Consider the following 26,469-nt stretch of genomic DNA (forward strand, 5'->3'; position numbering starts at 1 on the left):
CCTTAGACCGGCGACGACTGGGTGCTATCAGCCTTCTGCCGATAGTAGCAGAATGAGAGGGTGTGAACAGTTGATCGGAAATTAGCCCCAATACGAATAATCTGACTAGTATCTATGATCACGGGTCAATACGTATTGAAAATCCGCCGCGTCTGTTTTTATGAACCTTATTTCAAGCTCCGTTATTGCTAACAAGCCCGTGCATCAGGTTAACAATCCTTTATATTTCCCTTCAGTCTTCGTTATTATCGCTCGTATACTTGTATTCCACAAACAAAGAAATACTTTCCTTGATTTATAACATCTCGCGCTATTTTTGCCTGTATAATGTGTTATCACTCGGTAGTGCAAGCCAATAAATATATCGTAGATAAGAAGTAGCGAATTCTGTTCAAATACTGTTGCAATAAATAGTGATCCGGCCCATTACGCAGATAAGATTAGCTTTTCTAAGCAATACTCCCACGGTCGGCCGAGTGGAGTTCAAATTGCTTTTGTTTAGAGAACATAGTATACTCTCGGTAGCCGGCTGCCCAGAGTTTAAAAAGAACCAAAAACTAAACAAGATCTCTTTTTCGAGTGATCGTGCACTCGAAGACTAACTAAACAACTACCTAATAAAATATGCTCTACAGGTCGCATCGCTTTCTTGGAGCGGATCCTAGACCGTTTGGAAGGGTATAACCAAACTACCAACTCCGCGACACCTATGGAAGAGCCTAATGAATCGTATACCCTCCGTTAAGTAGGTAGAGCATCAACACTTCCTGTCTACCTTTTCCTTTATCCTTCCACTTGAACGATGAAGATGGGGACGGCCGGCAATGATGGCTATCATGCTGTTGAGGTTTTAAAATGGGTCGGATTGGTATAAATTCCTACTTACCATTTCCTAAGCAACTCTTATTAGATAATCAGCAGTCAAACATGATGAAGTCAGTGTGCAAAATTTGTTCACACACTTACCTTAAACTGGAAGTCAACTTCCCTTCTCATCATCCTTTATAGCTGTCTTCAATTCCGGGTCAGCATGGCAGCAGTCCGTCCAGCGCCAGTCACGCCAAATAGTTTCGGCCCGATGCCGAGGTCCATATTTGATCCCAGTCCAGCTGGATGCGACATCCTTCGATTCTGAAAGTTTTGTCCGCCGGGCTGGCAAACATTAAATAGCATTTAAACTCACCCATAGTACGCTTCAATTGTCCACAATACGTCGTCCGAAATCGTCCAGTGCCGAACGGACACATTCCTACCTTACATCCAAGCGAAGACTCCATATCATGAAGACTGGCAACTCTGTCCAGAATCCGGAGACAGTAACAGCAACGGTAAAGGTGATACTTTCCATAGTGATGCACACACACATATACATTTTTACATTAAGCTTCCTCCCTTCTTCCAATAGAGGCGCTGTAACCTCTGTCGCTTCTCGTTTGTATGGGGGAAGGAAAGAGATATCAGTCTTCTTAATATATAGTCTTCGATCCAAGGTTTGTTTTGGTTGTTTTTGGTTCGTCCGTTTCAGCCTGAAAATATAAGAAAAACAACGAAAATTAGTTAACTAGCCTTCCATTACGAAATCCGTCTTTCAGAAACGTTTTTTTCGGTACATTTTTGAGCCATTTTAAGTGATTATTTGATGATTTACCTGGATAATGTACAATTCCTACACAGCACAACACATCACTTGGAATATTTTTCAGTTTGACGTTTCTCTTCGTGGCGGGTTGGTAGTTCAGTGTATGCGTGAGTTTATGAGAGCTTTAATAGGGTTGGGTACTTTTTCATTTTCGTTGCATTTCGGTTTTGTCGAAAGTCTTTTTCGACGTAGGAAATGTAACGTAAGATGGATTTATGGGATATGTGCAAGGTCCCTCTAAGCAAGGTCCTAGCATGCGTCAAAACTGTCAGCGGTAGTGAACAGAGACAGCCTATTCGCCCATAGAAACTGTCACACATACGAGCACAGAGGCAGTTTTCGTTTTGACGCTTGCTAGGATCTTCCTATAAAAGGACTTTGGGATATGTGGTCATTTTAGGGTATATGTTCGTATTGTCGGACGACATCCGGCGTTAATACATAACTAAAATGATTGTTTCGGGGAATATTTTCTGGGGATATTTTCGGGGGATTTTAGGGGGATATTTTCGGTGGATTTTCGGGGGATATTTTCAGGGGATTTTCGAGGGATATTTTTGGGGAAATAATGTGCAGTTTTCTCACTAACTGAACTATTTCAGCGTTCGAGTCACTGCAAAGGAAATTATGAAATTCAGTTCTGCGTTTTGTCTAATAGAAAGTGTTTATTCAGGGAAGAGCTCTGAGGTGCTTTCAAAAGACAAAAGTGTGCGGTAAATTGAGTGAAGGGATACATTTCCAACGTAATGATTAGAGTAGTTCTGAAACTCAATAAGCTTGTTTCTTGTATTATGCATAAAGTTACATTGGGAATTATGTTGCATTGAGAGTCGTGAGAAATTCAATGTATGTTGTAGTGTTGGGGTTCGACTTGATCTATAATTTCAATATTTTGGTATCAAGGCCAGTATTTTGTGATTTGTTGCAGTCTTTGAGTGTTATATGTCTGAACTACCGAAACGCAGCAGGGGAAATGTCAAATCCATCAGTATTTCTGTAGTCATGGGATTAGTTGTACATAACATTTTGCAAATAGCAATTTTTTTTTATTGTTAGTCTTAGCAATTTTTCGTAAAATTGTCCCTTACGAAAATTTGGTATTAATCCTAATACGAAATTTTCGTAAAACAAGCCTGGTGTTATGTAGCGGTAATGTCATATTCAGCAAAATTTTTCAAAGTTAGTAGAACCAGTCTGATTTGTTTGCGCCAAGAGATAGACAACCTACCGTTGATCGACTCTTGCGCAACACCCAAGCAAATACTCCTCTCCGCGAGGGGAAGCAATTAAATTGCCTGTTGAGATTCTCCTGAAGACGAAAACCATGACGCCAGGCTTGTTTTACGAAAATTTGGTATTAGGATTGATACCAAATTTTCGTAAGGAACTGGGGCCACTTTGTTCCCAGGTTGACCGTTCAGACTCCAGGCATTTTGTAAGTAGTTTCAATGTTCGGCATCGCATGCAGCCAGTCTTCATTTGCAATGACGAGGTTATTTATAGGAAAATCTTTCAGAGCCACAAGATGTCCTGTTAGATTTCCAGATAATAATTGTTTATGACTACTTATTTTCAATGCGCTTTTTTCTGCCTTAAGTTGTATCGCTTGCTGTAGCGGAAGGAAATGCAACATTGCATCTAATTCTTTTGATGGAGTACTTCGTATGGCACCGGCCATCGCTCCACAAGCAAGCATTTGAAGTTTACCTAGCTTTTTTGAGTTGATATCTCTTTTGTTTTAGGCCACCAGACTAGCGAGGCATACTATTGAAAAGTATATCCAGTGAACCATACTTGGTCTGAGAGCCCATTTTTTACCAATCGTTCTATATGCGCATTCCAGTTTAGTTTTTTTTATCGAGTATCAATCCCAGAGATACTTTACCTCAGAGGGCTGAGGTAAAGAGGACTTTCAATTACTGTTCCGTTGAGCAAATGTTGATATGGAACATTTCCTTTTTCGAGAAAATGGGATTATGATTGTTTTGAAGGGGTTTATGTTCAAGCCCTCTTTTTTACACCACTTCGAAATGAAGTTCAGTGCAGATTGCATTCTATTTAAGATAATATAATCACATTTTCCCCTCACGAGGATTACAACATCATCTGTAAATCCAATCACTTCGTATTCCGTTTCAGCTAATGATTTCAATAGCTCGTCTACAACCAATGACCACAATAAGGGTGATAGAACTCCGCCTTGAGGACATCCCTTATTTGTTTTCATAGTCAGTGACGTGTTTCCAAGCGTGCTAGTTATTTCACGGTTTGTAAGCATTGAGTTGATCCAATTTATTGTGTAAATGTCAAACCCATGTTTTCTCATAGCATTCCGAACTATGAGATGCATTGTCGAAAGCTCCTTCTATGTCTAAAAAAGCTGCAAGTGAGATTTCTTTTGTTTCAATAGAATTCTCTAGTTTTCCAACCAACATGTGTAATGCATCTATTGTTGATTCGTTGCTTTGATATGCGAATTGAAATTCGCTCAGTGGAGAGTCTTTCAAGTCTTTCTGCTTTTATGTGTAAGTCAGTCATTTTCTCCATTATTTTCAGAAATATGGAGGTTAAGCTGATTGGCCTAAAAAATTTGGGAAGTGATGCATCGCGCTACCCCGATTTTGGTATAAATATTACCCTTGTTTGTCTCCAGCTTTAAAGTATATAGTTTAGTATTAGACTTACCCTAAACATTTTCGTCAGGCATGGAATGATATGCTGTTTGCTTTTTTGTAGCATTATTGGCAGTATTCCGTCCATCGCCGGCGATTTGAGTGATTCAAAGGAGTCGATTGCCCATTTCGCCTTCGTGTCTGTAAATATAGCACTGACTATTTCGGGAGCCTCGGTACTAGCTTCGTATGAGTCAGGCTCTACTTCAATTTGTTCTGTGTTTGTATATTGCACTAGTTTACAAGAAAAATGAAGCTTCAAGAAAAAGTATTTTTTAGACTAATTTTGGGTCGCTGAACACGAAAACAATATTCATTTTTTTGTTCAAAGAAGCGATTTTGTGATTTTTGTAACCCGTCAGGGTAACAATTTAGCACTGGGTGGAAATATACCCTTTTTTTTGCGTATACACTCCGTAGAGTGTATTGTTTACGTTAAAGTTATGCTCACCGCTGTTCGATACCGTTCACATTTAGTTTGTAAATTTTTATATAGTTTCGCGTTTGTGAACGGTTTTGTGTAATCAGATAGGTGTAGAAAATTTTGTTTCATATTTATGTATAAATAACATAGGGCTTAGATAGGCCACCGCTCTCCTGCTGCTGAAATAAGGGTACTGGCTATGCTGCGCATAGGTGATGACAGCTATGCGGCGGTACGTTTTTTTGGTGCTGGTTTTGGTGTTTGTTTTGGGTCGAATGAGGAAGGCGGCGATCGAGTTTTTTTAGAAAGTGACAGACCACGGTGAAATTCAGACGTCCCCGTTACACCAGTTCGGGACAGTTTCCAGCCACAATAGCCGTAGTGCGAAGTGCGCGTGTGTGACGGAAAGTTATCCGTCGTAAAGTGCCGGCCCGTGGTTTGTGCGCTTGTTTATTTTGTGGTGCTGGATCGCCGTCGGGGGAAGCTAATCATCAAGGAATTTTCGCTTCCCCGGCTAACCGCAAAGGATCCAGACGCACCAATCCGCCCTCGCTGGGAAGGATAAGCCGAACGAGCTTTGCTCTCCTTCCCAGCTAATAGCCAAGGAGGGTGAAGCAGGGTGGACAAAGGCTCCCCCTGGGAAGAACACTGCGGTGTCTTCCGGGATTCTTTGCGGCGAGCAAAGAATCCGGTGATTCATCACCACCGTCGCTAGGGAGGTTCCAACAAAGGAGCCAAGCTCACCTCCCTAGCTAAAAGACAAGGACCGCTGCCGGAGCAGCCAACGTAATCAAGGAGAACTCGGCCGTTGCTGTCCCGGCCGGTCGGACGAGACCGCCCACCTTTCCGCCCAGCAGTAGCAGCTCAACGGCAACAGCAGCAGTGGAGAGTATTAGGAGGAAATAAAAGTCGGTAAATTTGTTAATTTATTTGTTTGGTTTACCTTTTTTTTGTTGTGACGAAAATCCGAAATTCTGTAGAAGCACCTAGGCCGCCCTGAAAAGAAGGGTTCGCCGGGCAAACAAGAACCCGAGTAGTGGGCAAACCCCTACTTACATTTGGCGCACAGCGCAAAACACACTGAAAAAAATATTTTCCTATTTTGGAAAATATTTTTTTCTTCCGGAGTGTGGGGTGCTTCTACTAAATAGAGGATTTTCGTAGAACAGTCGGTGAGGTTTCTTCCGCAATATTGTTCCGCGGTCGTATATTTATTAATTTATTTACATTTTTTGGCGTATTTTTTCGATTTTTTGTTTTTTCCTTTTTTTGTCCGAATTTGTGGATTGCGTTGTTTGTGTTTGGTCTGCCGGACGAGTAGTTTGAAGGTTGTTGTCATTTATTCGGTTGCGGTGGCCAATTGCCTTGAATTCTCAATCCGATTTGAGACATTTTTGGAGCAGCTTGATTTCCTGAAATTTTAAGGGAATCGTTAGTGGGCGAAAAATTGAAAATAATACCGTGTCAGTACTTACATGCTTTGTGTCTTGGTGATTTCTTCCAATATAGCGCAAGTTATGATGGCGTTGGAGAAATTCAACCAAGCGTGTGTGTTCATGCGCGTCGATCATTTACATTTCGATGAGCTGGATTTTGAGTTGCTATCTCGAAGCATTTTTATCTCTCCTGAGTCGGATCTTTCGGGTGTCCAGCGGCAGCGGCGTCTTCGGGGAATTTTGTCGCATGAGCGGTCGTCTCGGAGGGAATTAGTACGCAATTTCCGGGGTGACGTGGGTGAAGAAAAGGAGATCTGCCTTGGTAAATTACTAACAATCAAGGAAGATCTCCAGTACCGGTGCCCAAACAAGGAGATTTACCGAACACGGTTGCTTCATTTGGGGTCTAGGCTCCAGGTTATCCGAAATTATGCGGCAGGGGAGGTCAACCAGGAAATTTCGGGGTTGCTGGAGGAAGTTCTAGCAGTTTATGCCAGTCATTTTAACGACGAACAGGCAGCGCTTCCTCCCGACAACCAAGAAGGGGAGGATGGAGAGATTTTGGGAGATTTGCTGAGTACAGACGTACCTGCAATTCCACAGGGATCCAATCCTTCCGATAACGAAGGATCTCTTTCTAAACAGCTCGTAGGAGACGACCTGTTGCGTGTCTTGTGCAAGATGAGGGACGAGATTCGACAATTACGACAGCAATCCGACGATAATGGAGCCCTAGCGTCTCAGGGATCTGATGCTTTTTCAAAAGCTACTGAAACGCTAATGGGTGGGATTGCTTCACTGACAACCATTTCGTCAGTTTTAAGAAAGACGGTTCAAGAAGTTGTCTCACTTCGTGAATCCGTCAGTGAACTTCGGGCACTAGTACATCAAAGGAAAGTGCTCCCGAGATGGATCTGCAGACCGATCTGGAAGATTTGCGTTTGATGGACGTACCCGATTCATTTGATGCACCAGAGATTCCTCGCCCAACACTGGCGCCCAGTCCCGATCAATTTGTGTTGAAGCGAGGATTCTCGGGTCAACAAAATCTATGTCCATCACTACCAATCGAGAAACCGAAACAGAATACTGGATTCACAGCCCCGTACCAAACTCAGAACCAGCCTTACGTTCCTGAATTGACCGAACAGCTGGCGGGACCATCATATCCGAACTTTTCGATATCCACCAATGCGGGAAACAGATCTATGGTGGCCCCCAGGAATTACTCGCGAAACCCGCAACGCGTCGCTGATTGGAAAATTCGGAAGTATGCTGGAACTGATGAAGGAACTGGACTTAATGAGTTTTTGGACACCGTAGCAAATTACGCTGCGTGTGAACAAATGTGCGAAGATGAACTTTTCAATTCTGCGATGCATTTGTTCACTGGCAATGCTTTGACCTGGTATCAGGCTATGCGTGCGCAAAACCGGTTGTTTAACTGGAACCATCTTGTTTGCGAGCTCAAGGTAAATTTTGTACATCCTGAACTTGATGCTACGCTCAAGATGAAGGCTCTCCAGCGCCGGCAGATGCGTAACGAATCTTTCCAGGAATATTTCCTGGAAATGGAGAAAATATTTCGTGCGATGACGGTTCCAATGGCACCGAGCGAAAAACTCGACGTGCTCAAGCGGAACCTGAAAGCCGACTATAAACAAATGCTAATCCTCAGGCCAGTGAACACGCTTTCGGAATTGATGAGTCTTGGTAAATCGATCGACGCCTCCAAGACGCCGATTTATCAGAAAGTTTTCGGTTCTTCTCGGGAAGTTGCTGCTTATTCTGATAATCCACCACAAAACAAACAAAAACAAAATAATCAAAACCAAAAGGGAGGTGGACAGAATAACGGCAACGCAAAATCCAAAACGTTTTGGAACAAGAATGCCAAACCGGCAGGTCTTGATTCAAGCAAGCCTCCTGATAACCAGAAAAAGAAACAGCAAGGGAATCAGGACGGCAAGAATCTCGAAGGAAACAATCAAAAACCGATCGAACCACCGCAGAAACCTATAATGTGTCTGGAGTATTTGGTGGAAAAGCATCGTCCTCCCGTGCTCGGCGTCTGCTACAATTGTGGAGACAAAGGACATGAATTTGAGGAATGCCGGAAACCAAATCGGGTCTTCTGCATCGTGTGTGGTTTTAAAGGATTTGATGTTTCTCGTTGCCCTTACTGCCTAAAAAACGGGATCAGAACCAACTGAAGTCGCAGTTGGCAGTAAAGCAGCGCTCCAAACAACAACTCATTATTAACCCCCAGATTTACGGCAGTTTTCGACCGGCTCGTGATGAGGACTCTGATAATTCATTGTCCGTCGAAACCATCGTCCTTGACGACCCGTTCGATAACCGTCCATTTGCAATTGTCGCAGTGTACGGCACATCCTTCAAAGCCTTACTCGACAGTGGTAGTAACGCCACAATTATAACTAAAAAGCTATACCGAAAGTTTTCGAAAAGTCCCTTGAAAAGGTTGGAACGGCCACTCGAACTACGTTCTGCAAATGGTCAATCCTTACCAATCATTGGACAAGCGTATCTCCCGTATACTTTTCAAAATTTGACAAAGGTCCTATGCACTCTTGTAGTAGAGCATCTGACCGTCAACTCCATTCTAGGTATGGACTTTTGGCGCGCCTTTGGGATTTCTCCTGAGATACAAAACTGTGCTCTGTTGAACTCAGGTCAGGAATCGGAAGACGACGAAGAAGATGAAGTACCGCGTGAGTCGATACTCACTTCGGAACAGTTAGCGCGCGTAGAAGAAGTAAAGAAGTGCTTCCAGGCAGTAGAGCCCGGAAAGCTAAGCTCAACCTCATTCACAGAGCACAGGATTGTCATCAAAGATGAATTCCAAGGTGCGGCACCCGTTTGCCGATATCCTTATCACATGAGCCCAAAGAAACTGTCTAAGGTCTGGGAAGAGGTTGACCGATGGCGGTCTATGGGAATTATCGAGGAGTCTGATTCGGATTGGTCGCTTAATATTGTGGCGGTCACGAAACCAGACGACTCAATTCGCCTTTGTCTAGACGCTAGGCCTCTCAATGAGCGTACTGTACGAGATGCATACCCTCTGCCCCACCCTGGGCGAATATTGGGCGGCTTACCCAAGGCGAAGTACCTGTCTACTATAGACTTGAAGGAGGCCTTTCTCCAGGTACCCCTGGCCAAGGATAGTCGCAAATATACTGCTTTCAGTGTTCCCGGCAGGGGTATGTTCCAATTTACTCGTCTACCATTTGGTCTCGTCAACAGCCCCGCTACTCTGGCGCGACTGATGGACCAGGTTCTAGGACGAGGTAAATGGGAACCTTACGTTTTCGTCTACCTAGATGACATCATCGTGGTAAGCGAAACGTTCGAGCATCACATACAGTTGCTCAAAGCAGTGGCCGATTGTCTAGCAAGAGCCAACCTAACCATCAATTTGGAAAAATCCCGTTTTGGAGTCCCCGAACTAAAGTTTCTTGGTTATTTGTTGAATCGGGACGGACTCAAGGTCAATCCTGACAAAATTCAACCCATTCTCGACTACGAGAGACCGGTTACCGTGACGAAACTATGTCGTTTCCTCGGGATGTGCGGTTATTACCGCCGTTTCATTGATCGGTTCAGTGAGGTCACTGCTCCCTTGACCGATCTGCTCAAAACGAAAACCAAGAGCTTAGTTTGGAACTCCGAGGCAGAACTCGCGTTCCTTAAAATTAAGGAACTTCTAGTCACTCCTCCAGTTTTAGTCCCACCAGACTTCTCCAAAGAGTTTATCCTTCAGACAGACGCTAGTGACGTAGCAGTCGCTGCTGTTCTGGTGCAGGAGTATCCCGAGGGTGAGAAAGTAGTTGCTTACTTTTCGCACAAACTGACCACTCCCCAAAGGAACTATCATGCAACTGAGAAGGAAGGTCTGGCGGTGATAATGGCGGTTGAACACTTCCGAGGTTACTTGGAAGGTTATCATTTTCGACTGGTCACTGATTCGTCAGCGATTACATGGATACTGAAGACTAAATGGAAAACCAGTTCACGTTTGAGTCGTTGGAGTTTAGAATTACAACTCTACGACATGTCTATTGAGCACCGGAAAGGCAAGGACAATGTCGTTCCTGATGCGTTATCCCGGGCCGTAGCAGCCGTTTCAGCTTTGTCCACCTCAGACTGGTACTGTTCCATGAAGTCAAAAGTTATCCAAAATCCTGACGACTATGCCGACTTCAAAGTAGAAAATGATCAACTTTTTAAGTATGTCAACTCGAAAGTTGTTCCGTGCGACTCGCGGTTCAGTTGGAAACTCGTCCCAGCACCCGAGTTCCGTCAAGATTTGATCCAACGTACCCACGAAAATTTGCTTCACGTGGGATACGATAAAACGATCCACGAAGTGCAGTTGCGATATTACTGGCCTCGAATGGGATCGGAAGTACGAAAGTTTATTCGAGAATGTGGGACGTGTAAGGAAATCAAAGCTCCTTTCGTCCCAGTCCAGCCCGAAATGGGTCAGTCGCGTGCGACTAATGCACCATGGCGAATGGTTTCTGTGGACTTCATCGGTCCTCTTCCAAAAAGCAAACGTGGCAATCAACACTTGCTTGTAGTCCTCGACGTCTTCAGCAAGTACGTCATGTTAACCCCCGTTCGCAAAATCGCTAGTACGTCACTCTGTACGATACTGCGCGAACAGTGGTTCAATCGCCATGGTAGCCCGGAAATTCTGCTAAGCGAAAATGCCTCCACTTTCACCTCGAAGGAGGTCAGTCAATTCATAAAAGAAACCAACGTCAAACATTGGCTGAACTCCCGCTATCATTCGCAGGCTAACCCAGTGGAGCGAACAAATCGCTCGATAAACACCGCAATCCGGGCATATGCTCGAACCGAGCAGCGCAACTGGGATGTCCACATCACCGATGTGGAGCGCATCCTAAATACTACCGTTCACTCCTCCACTGGGTTTAGTCCTCATTTCATTATACACGGGTGTGAAATGGCATCTGCCGATGACTTCAGTAGGATTTCCGGTGAGGGTGACCTAGAAACAAGACACCAACAGATGGACAAAATCCGGGAGATTGTGGTCAAAAATTTGGCAAAGGCAAGCGAGGGCATTCGACATCAGTACAACTTGCGTCATCGAAAGTTCTCCAAACCTTTTGAAACGGGACAAATGGTGTACCGTCGAAACATGAAGTTGTCGAATGCACTCGAGTCTTACAATGCTAAACTTGGACCACAATACTTACCGGCAAAAATTATCACCAAAAGGGGTGTATCCTCCTACGAGCTGGAGGATTTAGCAGGTAAAAACCTCGGAGTTTGGCCAGCAAATCTCCTTAAACCAGCATAAAAACTTTTCCGTGCCGTCTGTGGACTGACAATATGCTTTTATATGGATTACTCACTTGGGAGTTTTCCGAAAGCAGCCGTCAGTTCCCGACGGTAACAACACGGACTTTAGTCCAAATAAAAAAAAACAAACATTTCTCCGTCTTCTCTATTTTTATTGTGGAAGACCAACTCTGCCGCGGGAAGCTTCTTCATTAGCTTCATGCACTTATTTTGAGCCACACTCGCGCAGTGTGGTAAACAAACACTCGCTCGAAATATATGCTCCGGCCCCGGTGACGACTACGGTAGGGTGGAATACTCCACTAAAAAACCACTAATCTTATACCGTGCCGTTCTCCCGGGCACCGGACGCATCTAAACACACTACCTGCCGTGTTCGGCAAACAGAAACAAAGTTCTTTAGCGCCCCACTCACGCAGTGAGGTAATCAAATTATCTCACTTAATGTATGGTCGGGGACCCGTCTTGGCTACGGAAGGATAGAATTATCCACTTCAATAAACACAAATGTTACACCGTGGTCCCCGAACGCATCTAAATACACTTTCTGCCGTGTTCGGCAACATGAAAATTTTTCCAAAATCCCTCTTCGTGGGAAACACTCGCACCTACGGGTGCACTAAATCCTGTTATTTTCCCTTGTTTGAGACACAAAAAAAGCTTATTCACTTATCCCTTCTTCGATAGGGACACAAATAAATACACGCGTCTAATTCCCGACCGCAATAAATACCGAAGACTCGCGGAAACGGTATAAAATCGCGAATAAAAACAGTGCGAACGCCGATTTCGCGAACTGTTTTGTTTTTATTTACGATTTTGATGATTCATTCATCATATCGAATGGATCATCGATTTGACACTTTCCCCGATGTTCGCATCAATGCTCTGCATCATGCAGGTGTAGCCCGATTTGGATCAGAGTAGTGTGAGTGGAAGAGCGAATGGGGTAAAAAGCGCCTCGCGTCTTCGATTTCGAATCGAATAAAATTTTATTTCGCATAATTTTGGGTTTGTGGTTAAACCTGGGGTGGTTCGTTTGATTCCAGCGGGAATCTTTTTGATCTGTTTAAATTATGCGAAAGACATTCTTTGGTCCCTCTCAAACGTTTCTTTTGCCATGTATGAAGCGTTTTGAGGCGAAAAGGGACGAATATACAAACTTTTTGTACGGAATGTCTGTGAGTGGGAGAAATGATGACGTGATAAGCGGTATTGTATGAGTGAATTTATGAGTGCGGAATCGAACAGAGTGAATGAATGCATGTGTGAATGATAAGATAAGATTGTTTTGGGGTCAATTCGAAGTGCTTATCGGAATGTGAATGATCGAGCAGGCCAGTGATTGAGGATGAATGAATGGGATTGTATGAATGGATTTGGATTGAATCCCCAACACAGGTGTGTAGTACTGGTATCGTAAGGACACGTAAGACATTTCTGGACAGTCGATGATAAAACAAACAAAATAATGCCGACAACCGTTCCCCGGCAAGTTGGAACATTGAAAATTGTCAATGTCACTTGCAGAATTTTAGGAATATCGAGTTGTTACCGATCTTGTTTTCGGATTGGATTTAGGGTTCAACCCATAACCGAATAATGACGATGGCTGATAGCCTCTCGCTTCGCGTATGCTGTCAGTATTATCAGGCCAAACACAGGCAAACTTTTCACCAATGAGGACAACCGGTCGATTAATTTTTTGATGAATTTTGATAAATTGCGGAAGAAATAATTAGGTGTAGTTAGTTTTTCTTTGTTTATTTATTTATTTATTCATTTCGTTCATTATTATTGTATCGGTGTTAGGTGTTAGGTTAGAAAAAAAATTGTTGCCAATTTTTTTCCACCCGGTGTGGGCGAGATTGTAACCCGTCAGGGTAACAATTTAGCACTGGGTGGAAATATACCCTTTTTTTTGCGTATACACTCCGTAGAGTGTATTGTTTACGTTAAAGTTATGCTCACCGCTGTTCGATACCGTTCACATTTAGTTTGTAAATTTTTATATAGTTTCGCGTTTGTGAACGGTTTTGTGTAATCAGATAGGTGTAGAAAATTTTGTTTCATATTTATGTATAAATAACATAGGGCTTAGATAGGCCACCGCTCTCCTGCTGCTGAAATAAGGGTACTGGCTATGCTGCGCATAGGTGATGACAGCTATGCGGCGGTACGTTTTTTTGGTGCTGGTTTTGGTGTTTGTTTTGGGTCGAATGAGGAAGGCGGCGATCGAGTTTTTTTAGAAAGTGACAGACCACGGTGAAATTCAGACGTCCCCGTTACACCAGTTCGGGACAGTTTCCAGCCACAATAGCCGTAGTGCGAAGTGCGCGTGTGTGACGGAAAGTTATCCGTCGTAAAGTGCCGGCCCGTGGTTTGTGCGCTTGTTTATTTTGTGGTGCTGGATCGCCGTCGGGGGAAGCTAATCATCAAGGAATTTTCGCTTCCCCGGCTAACCGCAAAGGATCCAGACGCACCAATCCGCCCTCGCTGGGAAGGATAAGCCGAACGAGCTTTGCTCTCCTTCCCAGCTAATAGCCAAGGAGGGTGAAGCAGGGTGGACAAAGGCTCCCCCTGGGAAGAACACTGCGGTGTCTTCCGGGATTCTTTGCGGCGAGCAAAGAATCCGGTGATTCATCACCACCGTCGCTAGGGAGGTTCCAACAAAGGAGCCAAGCTCACCTCCCTAGCTAAAAGACAAGGACCGCTGCCGGAGCAGCCAACGTAATCAAGGAGAACTCGGCCGTTGCTGTCCCGGCCGGTCGGACGAGACCGCCCACCTTTCCGCCCAGCAGTAGCAGCTCAACGGCAACAGCAGCAGTGGAGAGTATTAGGAGGAAATAAAAGTCGGTAAATTTGTTAATTTATTTGTTTGGTTTACCTTTTTTTGTTGTGACGAAAATCCGAAATTCTGTAGAAGCACCTAGGCCGCCCTGAAAAGAAGGGTTCGCCGGGCAAACAAGAACCCGAGTAGTGGGCAAACCCCTACTTACATTTTCTCAAAAAACTAGTTTTTGAGCACTTTTTGTAGTTTTTAGTTAATATTTCTTGTCAAAATCATTCAATTAATTTAGTCAATATGCAGGTGTCAAGATGCCCTTTCCAAAAACATATAATATGTGTCGATCATATGTAAAATTTTAGTGCTGCAAGCGACCAAAGTTTAAAAAAAGTGCATTTTTGACCATTTTTAAAAGTTACTCACTTTTAAATGATTTGTTTACCGAAAAACAATTTTTTTTCGGGCCTTTTAGAATCTAAGATGACAAATAATATGTTTACGTTAATTTTAAGCCTAATATCACTAACATCGGATGGAAAATGTTGATGATATGGCACATTGAGCGAAATGGAAATTTTATGATTTTAGCGGACCCTGCCCTGGTGCGGCGGTTTAGAGAGTGTAGCACTGGTCTCATAAGCCAATCGTCAAATATTCGAGTCCCTATCGGGAAGGAGTCTCAGTGGGATCGTAGCACTAGCCACGTAATATTCTGTGAACTGAGAATCTGCTGTGAAGCCTGTTGAAGCAGAAGGCTAAAATTCCTCTAATTCGTGAAATATGTACTCACCACAGACAAAACAAAACTTTTCCAACGATATTTCCACATTTTAAATATAGCATTTACTTGTACAATGAAGTATTCTAAACCATTCAAATGCCGCAGGATGGATGGATGCAAGCTCGTGAAGACAGTATCCAACACAAACAATAACTATCAAGTATAGAAGATTATTTTAGCCGAAACTCAGTTCACTCAGTGCTTCATACCACCTACATTTTTCATCCGACTTTTGTGACTATTGGATTAAAATTTATGCAAAAAGATGATTTATCTCATTAGATTCTAAAAGAATTTTCTTTTGTCCTTGATTTATTATAAAAAATTTACTAGAAATATGCATTTTTTAAAAAAAGGTCGTACATTAGACTTTTTTTACTTTGGTCAATTGTAATCATAATAAATGTACATTTCTCGACAAACATACGATTACGGCTTAAAAGCCAACTGTCAAAATTCTCTTTGAAAGGAAATTTTGGACAAACCGTTACTGGCTAAACGCAGTTCATAGCAGTTAATGCAGCAGAACACTTTTTTCTTTTGTTTACTATAAACATCTGTGATTGGCGGGTAACAGTTTGTCTGAAATTTCATTTCAAAGAGAATTTTGACAGTTGACTTTTAAGCCGTATTCATATGTTTGTCGAGATTTGATCTACGCATATTATACATTTTCGGCAAGGGCACATCAATACCTTTCGAACTGTTTCGATCGGATCCTATTTGAACAAGACATTGACAAAAAACTAAAATAATGCCCAAAAACACCTTTTTCAAAGAAATCTTGAAAATGCTTCTTTGAAAAAGAAAAATGGACTTGGTTTTCGTATTCAGCGATCCAAAATTAACTGAGGAAACACCTTTCTTCTTAGCTTTGCGACTATCTTAAATTTGTTAAAATCTGTCACATTAGATTCTGAAAATATGAAAAATTATTTTTCTGTTTTAAAAATTAGAGCAAAAACAAAAAAGCGGAAGCAAAAGAAAAACGTGTTTTTTAACTCGAACTTCTTTGAAAGAGAAATAGAGTATTATTTTCGTATTCAGCGACCCAAAATTAATCTAGAAACACTTTTTCACTTCATTTTACTTGTAAACTAGTGTAATCTTATTGAAGACCAAAAGAGATATGTGAAAAACAGAGCAATTTTCACTCGGTGCCTAATAACATCACCGGATTTTCGTGATCTTAGGCTGAAAATTCACGTGAGAAGTTTGTCTGTCACATAGGATTTAAACATTTTTTTTTGCAGATTTATTTTTTTTATTAAAAATCAACCAAAAATTAGTAATTTTACCAAACACTACTTTTTTTGACTTTGGTTGCTCTTAACCCTAAATTGTTGATATTTTATCCTAACATGTTATACATTTTTGGAATGGGCACATCAATACCTCTCGAATAGTGAGTCGTTTGTGTTAATCGTAAGATTTGTTCCTGAGATATGCGGCAAAAACTGCAACCTTTTTCAAAAAATCACAAAAACGGTTCTTTGAAAAAGAAAATGGATATGATTTTCGTGCTCAGCGACCCAAAATCGACTTGGAAAACACCTTTTTTCTTAACATCATGCAATTAACCCAAAATTTGTAAACTAGTGTAATTACTCATCCTACTATCCAATCAGTTTAACCCGGTTGAACAGTTTCCTAGAAACTTTTATCGTGTTTTGTTCCACCATGGTGCGTCCTTATTGGATGTACGCGTTTTAGCTGGACAGCTTTTATTACAAGCATCCGTAAGTTTAGATGTTACAATATTTGAGGAGATCGCCAATTCTTCTTCGGTTTGGATTTCTGCTTCAAAACATGCTTTTGGGCTCAACAGTTGAGAGCAGAATGGATCCCAGTTTGCGTTTTTCGGATTTCTGTAAACTTCTGTTAGTGTTTCTCCTGCTTTATTTTCGAAGAGTATATGCATTTGGTCTGATAGAGAAATTTCATCAGACACATACCAGTTTATGATGTTTTTATGACTGCGAGCTCGTGGGGGTAGGTATGTGTGAATGCTTGCGTTTGCAACCGGTTTTGTATTACGGCGAAAATCGAAAGAAATTTTCTGTTAGAGATCAATATCAAGATCTACAATTCGTTGAATAGAATATGAATAGCCATTTTCCTAGTTGACATGTTGGTATTAATTCAATTAATTTAAAATAAACTTAGTGCTTCCAGTATCAACAATTAATTTAATTGTTGATACTGGAAGCACTAAGTTTATTTAAAATGATATCAATTAAAGTGGCCTTTGATTTTAGGTCTTTTTGCATCAGACCGGGTATTCGCCAGGTGGAACATTTGTCAAATTTTTTCAGAGCTCAGCCTTACGAAAGTCACCTCTATCCAATTTCATCATGCCAAGCATTCAATAATGATAATATTCAAAGGCTGCACCAAGCAAATAACATCATTTTGCATAACAACCTATACCACGTCGTTGATCGTGATAGCGTTAGAATCAAATTCAAAAACTTCGTGTTAATGGATGATGGAAAAATAGAGCTGCGACTATATGATCATGCGCTTCGTACTTGGGATATAGCCATTAAAAGTATCATGTCGCAATTCAGAAAAGTGGAATAAATTACGAAGGATACAGGGACGAACATATTCCTAGATACCCCGATAGAGATTACGTGGTATGAATGCGGCCTACCATTCCACAGACATGGCTTTGTACATATCAATGACAGATTCCTACCTAGCCGTTCTACGTTGAAACGTTTCACTATCATGTTCAAGAAATAATATTAAGTATATTGTTTTCGATTAAAAATATTACATCGCACAGATTAAATCTAACTATTTTTAATTTGAAAGATTCTTTTCTTATACTAAAATCAAAGAGACGATAAACGTTGTTGAGGAGCTGGCAGCAAACATCCAGTAGATTATTCTGGTCGTGAAGCGTGCGATGTGTTGAGCGCCGGAAAATCATTTCTCAGGAAAGATCTTTCCGGAACGTTGAAATCAAGCTTTACTAAAAGTGCAGAGGAATATATGATGTCTGTAAGCAAGTCAACAATAAAGAATCATTGCAGAAAAATTCGCCTATTTCGCAGCGTTGGGAGATTGATGAGAGCGCAGCGATCTTCGTACGGAGGAAGCAGTAACCGATTTTGCCAGTGTAGCCGACGAACAGAAAATCTGATGAAATTCTTCTGTACCCGTTCGAGACGATTAATGTGGACGATGTGATACGGGGCCCAAATGGTAACTCCATATTCCAGAATATTGCGTACCAGTGCGATGTATAGAGATTTTAGACAGCAAACATCATTAAAATCAGCTTGATGAGTCCAAATACAGCGTAGGATTTAGCTATGACGGAAGAAACATTTGCTGTAAACCGTAGTTTACGATCAAGCGAGATACCTAGATCCTTGACGGATGCGACTTGTTCTACAGGAGCAGAACACACAAAGTATTCGAAAACAATGGGCGATCGTACTCGTGCGAAAGTGATTATAGTGCATTTCTGAATATTCACACTCATGCCGTTTCTGTCAATCCAATCCATAACCCTTTCGAGGTTCTTTTGAAATGCGTAGCATTCCACCGTAGTTGTTATAACATGATACATTTTCAAATCATCTGCATACAGGACTTTCGACGACGACAATTCACTTCAGAGGTCGTTCACGAAGAGTACAAAAAGAAGAGGTCCAAGATGACTTCCGTGAGGAACGCCCGATATAATATGCAATGGATTTGAGAGTGTAGTCCCATAGTGGCAACTGCAAAACCGCAAAAATTGTCCAATAACTCCAAATCAAACACAAGCGTCAAGGCGGATTCACACTCGTGGTCTGTAATGGTCAGAAGTAAGAAAGAAAGGCCAACCGTTCTCCTCGAGTATTGTACAATCACAAAATATTTTCCTGCTGCGAAAAAGAATTTCTACGCGTCATCATAGAAAGTTACGTGCTCTTTCCTTTCTTCTGTGCTTACTACTAATGAGATAAATTCGAAAAACTAAATCCCCGCTGTTTTGAAGTTTGCTTTTATTCCGTCACATCAGAAGCGCTTTTTATCATTTGAGCTATTTATCCTTCATATTTGCTTTGCATAATACAGACATATAGTAAAAAGAATGAATAATTTAATTCAAAAAATTATTATGTTGTTTGAAAATTGCATTTCGAACCTGTTCCACCAATGTTAGCGTCGGCTCTTATAAGTGCGAAAATTGAAGCATATTTTCAAACGATGCTCCATGTTTCACACTTTTCGCTTCCCAGCAATCAAAACACCGTATCGTCGGAATAGTGGGCCTCCGGGGTGCGCTTGAGCACCGCTATTTATTACCGGAGTGACCGGAAAATGTACAACCAACACAATACCAATACAGCTGATCCGTGTCGCTACGTGTTGCTGGTATTCGTCTCATTCTAGCACCACACAAGTGGAGCACACATTCGAGCTCCCTCGTCTTTTTCGCCTCCACCGAATCAGGTTCCAACTCACTCAGCTGAGAGCAGCTTCCCCGCCGGTGCGCGTCAATGCAGACTATCCCCCTTCACACGCTACGGTTTACTTTTCGCATCCAGCAACCGAACAACCAACCAACCAACCACCCACCAACAACAAAGAGTGAACAACTTTGCATCAGCGCGTCGGATGAGTTGATGATTTTCTTATGCCATGCTTACAGATATAATCTTATGTGAAATTGAATATGAAATGGGCAAGTTCGCTGAATGTTACATTATTTATGGAACAGCTAAACCGTGAGCCGAGCATACAACGCCCTTGTACTACCAATACACCGGGAGGGAGGGCGGTCGGGCTGGTGGTGCTGAACGCAAACAAAGTGGTTCTTCACTAGAATAGAGCTGTAACAGATATGTAGTATGTAGCATACATATATGAAGCAGTAATGACCATAATTATTCACGCTTCACTCTTCGCTTTCAACTAACTAAATAAGCAACAGAGGCTCGCTTTCTGATAGTTTGTATTTAGTACCAGCACAAGTGCATGTTCCATTTTATGCACATACAAAGTTAGCTAGTGCACAGACTATTGAAATCAAACACATATAACATAATATAACATAACCATTTGTCAATTTTCAAACGATTCATAATGAATTGATGGGAACTAATCAAGTCAAATCGAAAAGTAGTTTAGTTACAGTGTCGCGTCTGTTTGGCTATGGACAAAAGTATGCTTGAAACTAGCAACATCGGATGCGATAAGGCCACATGACTGGTTTTTTTGAGCTGTCGCATAGAACATTCCTCATAAATGGTCATTGCAATGCAACCACTCCGGACATGGACGGATTTCTTCACTCAGCGTTCACTGATGCAACCTGACGAACCACTATATACATAGTGGGCACTCAGGGGCTGATATACCAAAGATAGATTAAGGCAAGCTTTACTAGGCAATTACTAGGTCTTGAATATGTATAGAAGATTTGCGGTCGGATAGTGGAAGAAAGTGTCGGATACTGGTGGTCAAATTTGGAAGAGGGAAGATATGGAAATTCATGCATATTTAGTCGCATTATATAGAAAAAATCAACAATTATGCAGAATGCTCCTCCCCTACAAGGACAATCTGGGCGACAAACTTCACACTGTCTAATTTACTGAGCCCTTCAAACCCTTGCACCATTCAGCACCACTTTCTCGATGAGCTCCCGACTTGTTCGCGAGCTACTCGGTCTAGGGCCCGACGATGGACCTAACCTACTACGACGGAGAGTTCCTCAGCGAGTGAAGTTCCCCCAAAACCGAGCCCACCAGCCTTGTACCGAGGTCAGTTCGGGGATTCCGGCAGAGCAGGGCGTCCGGTTTGCTGGTGTTCCAAAGACCCGCGACTGGTGGTGTCTCGTCGCGGTCTACTCAGTCTAGTCCTTGGCGGCGAAGCTAGCTTACGCCGACGGAGAGTTCTTTGACTCCCAATACCGATTCTTCTTTGGTTTTCGCTATATTTATATTGGGTCAACTTGTGGCAGTTTGTGATATGTAAGTGTTAAACGGTCGTCATAAGCTTATACACAGTAATATCTGTAACTTCTTCTACGTTCATTACATTTTCATTTCATTTCAGCAACATCGGATTTCTAGCAAATGCTTCGTAGTAGCTCAGTATCTTTCGATTTACTGAAGTTCCGGACAGTTTGGCTTATTGCAGTCTTTGGGCACAAAATTTATTTTGATGACTCTATACAATTAGAGCACTGATTTTGCATAACGGCACGACGTCAAATCAGGCCAAGCACCGGAGAACCACAGTCTTGTCTAAAAGTGGTAGTCGACGTTTGCGAAGGCACTCTTTCTGGTATAATCCCGGTTGTGATATAAATCTGACCTTTTTGCCGTAACCTCAGATTGCTTGCCAGACCAAAAATCCTAACCAATATCGAATTATTTTTCAACGATATTAAATCTATCTAGCGATAAATATCAGTCTCACTCGGAACTGTGGCGTTCGCTGCTCCGAGTCTTCTCTAAGTTCGCGATACCATCATGTAGAATGCGATGCTGAATTTTCTAAAGTTTGTTTGGCTGGTTATTCTGCGTCGTTCTAAAAGACTTGTGGTGCAATATTTTCGTAGATAGCATTAAGATTGGGAAACACAAAAAATCTGATGATAGTATGAACCAACAAAAATCAAAATAGATAATTATGAATTTTTCCCTTATTTTGTCCGTATTTAACGTATCAAAAAGTCTAATACTTCAGCGGTAGATCTCGATGCTCGTAATGTTTGCCCACCTATCAATAAAGATTGGCATCGATTGACATTGTAACCCGTCAGGGTAACAATTTAGCACTGGGTGGAAATATACCTATTTGTGACTATACACTCCGTAGAGTGTATTTGTTTACATAAAATTATGATCACCGCTGTTTGGTACCGTTCACATTAAAGTTGTAAATTTTTGTTCATTTTCGCGTTTGTGAACGGTTATGTGCGTACAGATAGGTGTAGAAAATTTTGTTTAACCTTTGTGTATAAGTAACATAGGGTTAGATAGGCTTCAATTCTCCGATTGCTACAAAAAGAGGTGTATGGATTATGCTGCCGACTGACAGCTTCCAGCGGTAGTGCGGTTTCGTGTTTTGTTTTGGTCGTGAGGGAGGCGGCCATCGAATTTAATTAGAATGTGACGAACCACGGCGAATAACAGACGTCCGTAATAAGTTTTTGTGAGACAGTTTTCCGCCACTAGAAAAACAATTCAGTGCGCGCGTGCGACAGATAAAATACCTGTCGAAAAGTGCCGGCTCGTGGTTCGGGCACAGTCGAAAGTGTGGTGCTGGATCGCAGTCGGGGGAAGCTAATTACCAAGGAGCTTTCGCTTCCCCGGCTAACCGTAAAGGTTCCATACGCTCCAAACCGCTCTCGCTGGGAAAGATAAGCCGAACGAGTCTTGCTCTCCTTCCCAGCTAATAGCCAAGGAGGGCGAAGCAGGGTGGACAGCGGCTGTGTCTTCCGGGATTCTTTGCGGGGAGCAAAGAATCCAGTGATTCGTCACCACGGTCACTAGGGAGGTTCCGACAAAGGAGCAAAGCTCACCTCCCTGGTTAATTGTTAAGGACCGCTGCCGGAGCAGCCAACGACCACAGGAGAACGCGGCCGTTGTAGTCCCGGCCAGTCGGAAGCAACCGTCCGTCAGATCCGCCACCAGCAGCATCATCGAAGTGTGCAGAATAGAGGAGATCGGAGTAAATACACACGGTAAAATTTAGTTTATTTGTTTTTCCTTTTTTTTTGTTTTGTTTACATACGAAAATCCGAAATTCCGGTAGAGGCACCTAGGCCGCCCTGAAAAGAACGGTACGCCGGGCAAACAAGAACCCGAGTAGTGGACAAACCCCTACTTACACTACTTACAACATATATTAGCATATATAATCAGAGCCGTAGCGTAGTATTCTGTCGCCCTTGGCTGAGTCTCAGTTTTGCGCTCCTTTAATGTTTACTATGGCTTTCTTTTTCAGTTCGACCTTCAAATGATGATTTGTGTACAATGGCCCACCTATTAGCATTCTGATTTAAAATGGTGTTTCAGGAATCAGAATATATTGGCTTAAATGGCACGTTCCCCGTATGTAGTCGGGGATTTTTAAAATTAAATTTTAAAATTGGATTCAAATGGTGTTTAGAATCATATTCAAAAATAAAATTATATATTTTTGACTGCAAATAGTATGAATTTTTAAAATATGTCAAAAGTTGTTGTTAGGAAAACTTTTTTATTGAAAGCTTCTCCATGATCCAAATACACTGAAAAGTTTTTTTTACGTCTTTAAAACGATAAACATTGGATTTTTAAAACGATAAACACGAATAACTTTTAAAAAGCTCATAATCACACGAATTAACTGTTTATGTTGGAACAAAATTCCAAATATATCGAAAACTATCGCATTTTGGAAGATTTTTGTTAAAGGCATTTGGATTTTATACGATACTTAGAATTATATTCTGTAATAAAATTACAGTTTTGTATGTAATTAGTATGGAATTTAAAAACATGTATAAAGTTATTGTTAGATTAACTTTTTTACCGAAAAGTTCTCCATCATACAATCGCATGCAAAATGTTCCTTTTCTCTTTATGTTTTTATTGACGAAATATAAAAAATTAGAAAAATGGGTTTTCATTTATTTCAGTGTATATTTTTTCGCACAGAAATATTCATTCCCTGCAACTCGTTCTCAGAAAGTTTTGTTGTATAAAATGCAGTATTCAAACAAAAAAAATGAAATTAACCTATTATTGCCGGACTTATTTTTCACACGCAGCACAAATTGAGTTTTCCGATTGGAAAAAATGATGTGGTCATTCCAGTGAAATTAATTTGCTAGTAAGAGTAGCTGATATAATAAGGAACAACCAGTGAAAATTTCAGATTGATCGGTTATTTAATTCCTGAGATATCGTGGTCGCCGCGAATGAACTTTTCAACAAAATACAATTCCGAGATAATCGAGTTTTACTGTCGCTGCAGCGAGTCAACGGTCTAGCGTATCAAACACTACGCACCGCCTACAAGTGGTCAATGGGTAGCGGTCTATGAATCGCTGTAACTCAAGTTTTAGTATTCCGATCTTAATAAAATGTTGAGAAAATTTTCCTCAGCGTATGTAAACTACAGAATATCTAATTTACAAAAATTCCATTTTTTTCATCATGACAAAAATGTGTAACCCCTTAAGGGAAAATTGAATAAAAACAAAACATAAACACCGGTTTAACCACTCTAACTTCTCTAAACGTATTCTGTAAGAGTATATGAACAATACGAACTCATTGATAATGCCTGTTCTGCGTTATTCCTTAAGTAATAGGAGTTCTTCTTAGCACCTACTATATATAGTAGGTTGGGCAATAATGGGTTAATGCACGTAGGAATGTCTACGCCCTTTCAAAAATTGCTCTTGTATCAAAACAATGAAATTCATTCGAATCGACGATGGTCATATTTTGTGATCGGCCGGTTTCTCATGGAATCCCTCAGTACCATGCAACTGTCACCTTCAATGTAACATATCGTAATCCTAAATCTGCAAACTGGGACCTCTTTTTGGAAAACTTTGCATCTAAATTTCATGGATATTTTCCAACAATTAATCAACTAGATGACTTAGATGACGTTGTGGATACGACAAACTCATTTATAGTAGCATCATACGAAGAAGCTTGTCTACTTCGTACTGTTAAAACGACTAGGGGAACCCCGTGGTGGAGGGCTGAGCTTCAAAGAATGAAGAAGGATATGAGAAGAGCTTGGAACCGGCGTCAGCGAGATGATTTCAGGGCTTTCAGATCAGATCGCAGTTCATATAAGAAATGTCTTAGATCTGCAGAGCGGGCTGGATGGCAAAGCCTACGCACTAATGTCTCTATTCTGAACGAGGCTAGCAGGTTAAATAAAATTCTCTCCAAATCGAATGATTTTCAGATGAACTCCTTAAAAACCGGAGATGGTGTTTATGTGACGGGCGAAAAAGATGTTCTTAATTGTCTCCTCGACGCACAGATCTCATTCTGGTGATTCGGACTCGTGGGCGTTAGCACGCACATTGGTTTCCACTGAATCGGTCAAGTGGGCAGTTGACAGCTTTGCTCCATACAAATCACCCGGAAAAGATGGAATGCTTCCCGTGCTACTGCAAAAGGGATGTGATATTCTGAAACATGTCTTGAAAAAGATTTTGCTATCCAATCTTGCTACCGGGTATATCCCGAAAGCATGGCGAAAAATAACTGTTTAATTTATTCCCAAAGGGGGGCGCCCAAGCTATGAAGTAGCTACGAGTTTTAGGCCTATCAGCTTAAGTTATTTTCTTCTGAAAGCTTCGGAACGGATAAACGATCATCACATCAGGAACGTTAGTTTAGTTGAATATCCACTGCACAAAATGCAACATGCATATCAGAGTGGGAAATCCACAATCACTCTGCTTCACGATGTTGTTTACAATATTGAGAAAGCCTTCTCGCTAAAGCAATCTAGCTTGGGTGTATTCCTAGATATTGAGATTGCTTTTGACAATGTGTCCTTCTAGTCTATTCTGGAAGCGACGCGCGGTACCTGCATGTATCTCGGGTTGGATAAACGCAATGCTTAGTAACCGCATACTTTGCTCGTCACTGCGACAAAAGTTGAGTACTTGCGGTAGTCGGCCGACGGCTTGTTGAAGAAACTCAATGAGCTTGGATTTCCAACCTACGGGTTTGCTGACGATTACTACCCATGATCGCATTGTTGTCCCGTTTTCTATGGGATTTCCTATCTTTGTGGGACTGCTAATTACTGGATTTTGCATCGGAACAATCTTTGACTTAATGCAACAGGCATTTGGAGCTGTTGAACAGTGGTGTCGACTAGTTAAATTATTAGCTAACCCAAGCAAAACTTCAATGGTTCTTTTCACGAAGAAGCGAATAACAACCGGGAGGGTGATGGGGGACGTGCTGGTGTCTACTGTCGTGAAATAAGATTGGAACAATCTCACACGCTAGCGGTTAGGTAGATACTGTACTGTATTCCAAGCAGAACTCTTAGCGATTATGTGCGAAGTACAATCGGCCCTTCAACTGAGTTTATCCGGCGGAGTTATCTGCTCCGATAGTCAGGCTGCAATCAAGTCCCTTAGCTCAAACAAAGAGCGGTCCAAGCTAGTGATCGCGTGCCGAACCCAAATTGAAGAATAACACTATCTACTTTGTCTGGTTTCCAGGACATTCCGGTATTGCTGGAAATGAATGGGCTGACGAGTTGGCTAGGCCAGGTTCAGCGATTGATTTCGTTGGTCCTGAGCCCGCTCTGCCGATTTCGACAAGTTGGATAAGGGAAAAATTCGGTCCTGGGCTTCGTCCGAGCACCGCAATTATTGGAGAAA

At 41.8% G+C, this 26,469-nt stretch overlaps 1 protein-coding gene and 1 long non-coding RNA gene across 3 annotated transcripts in view; one reads left to right on the top strand and one right to left on the bottom strand.

Annotated features, from left to right (window-relative positions):
• Positions 1–26,469, top strand: part of LOC131685422 (mucin-5AC) — a 232,477-nt gene that overhangs the window by 16,066 nt on the left and 189,942 nt on the right. The gene's annotated exons all lie outside the window — the stretch shown is intronic.
• LOC131685424 (uncharacterized) lies at positions 617–1,701 on the bottom strand. 2 transcript variants are annotated; one of them, XR_009304797.1, is made up of 3 exons: positions 1,649–1,701; positions 1,254–1,526; positions 617–1,152 (listed from the first exon to the last, which is right to left on the bottom strand). It is a non-coding gene; the product is annotated as an uncharacterized LOC131685424 (long non-coding RNA). The 2 variants fall into 2 exon arrangements; XR_009304798.1 differs by having other exon boundaries at positions 617–902; positions 967–1,526.

Source organism: Topomyia yanbarensis, chromosome 2 (assembly GCF_030247195.1).
Source record: "Topomyia yanbarensis strain Yona2022 chromosome 2, ASM3024719v1, whole genome shotgun sequence".
Taxonomy (NCBI): domain Eukaryota; kingdom Metazoa; phylum Arthropoda; class Insecta; order Diptera; family Culicidae; genus Topomyia; species Topomyia yanbarensis.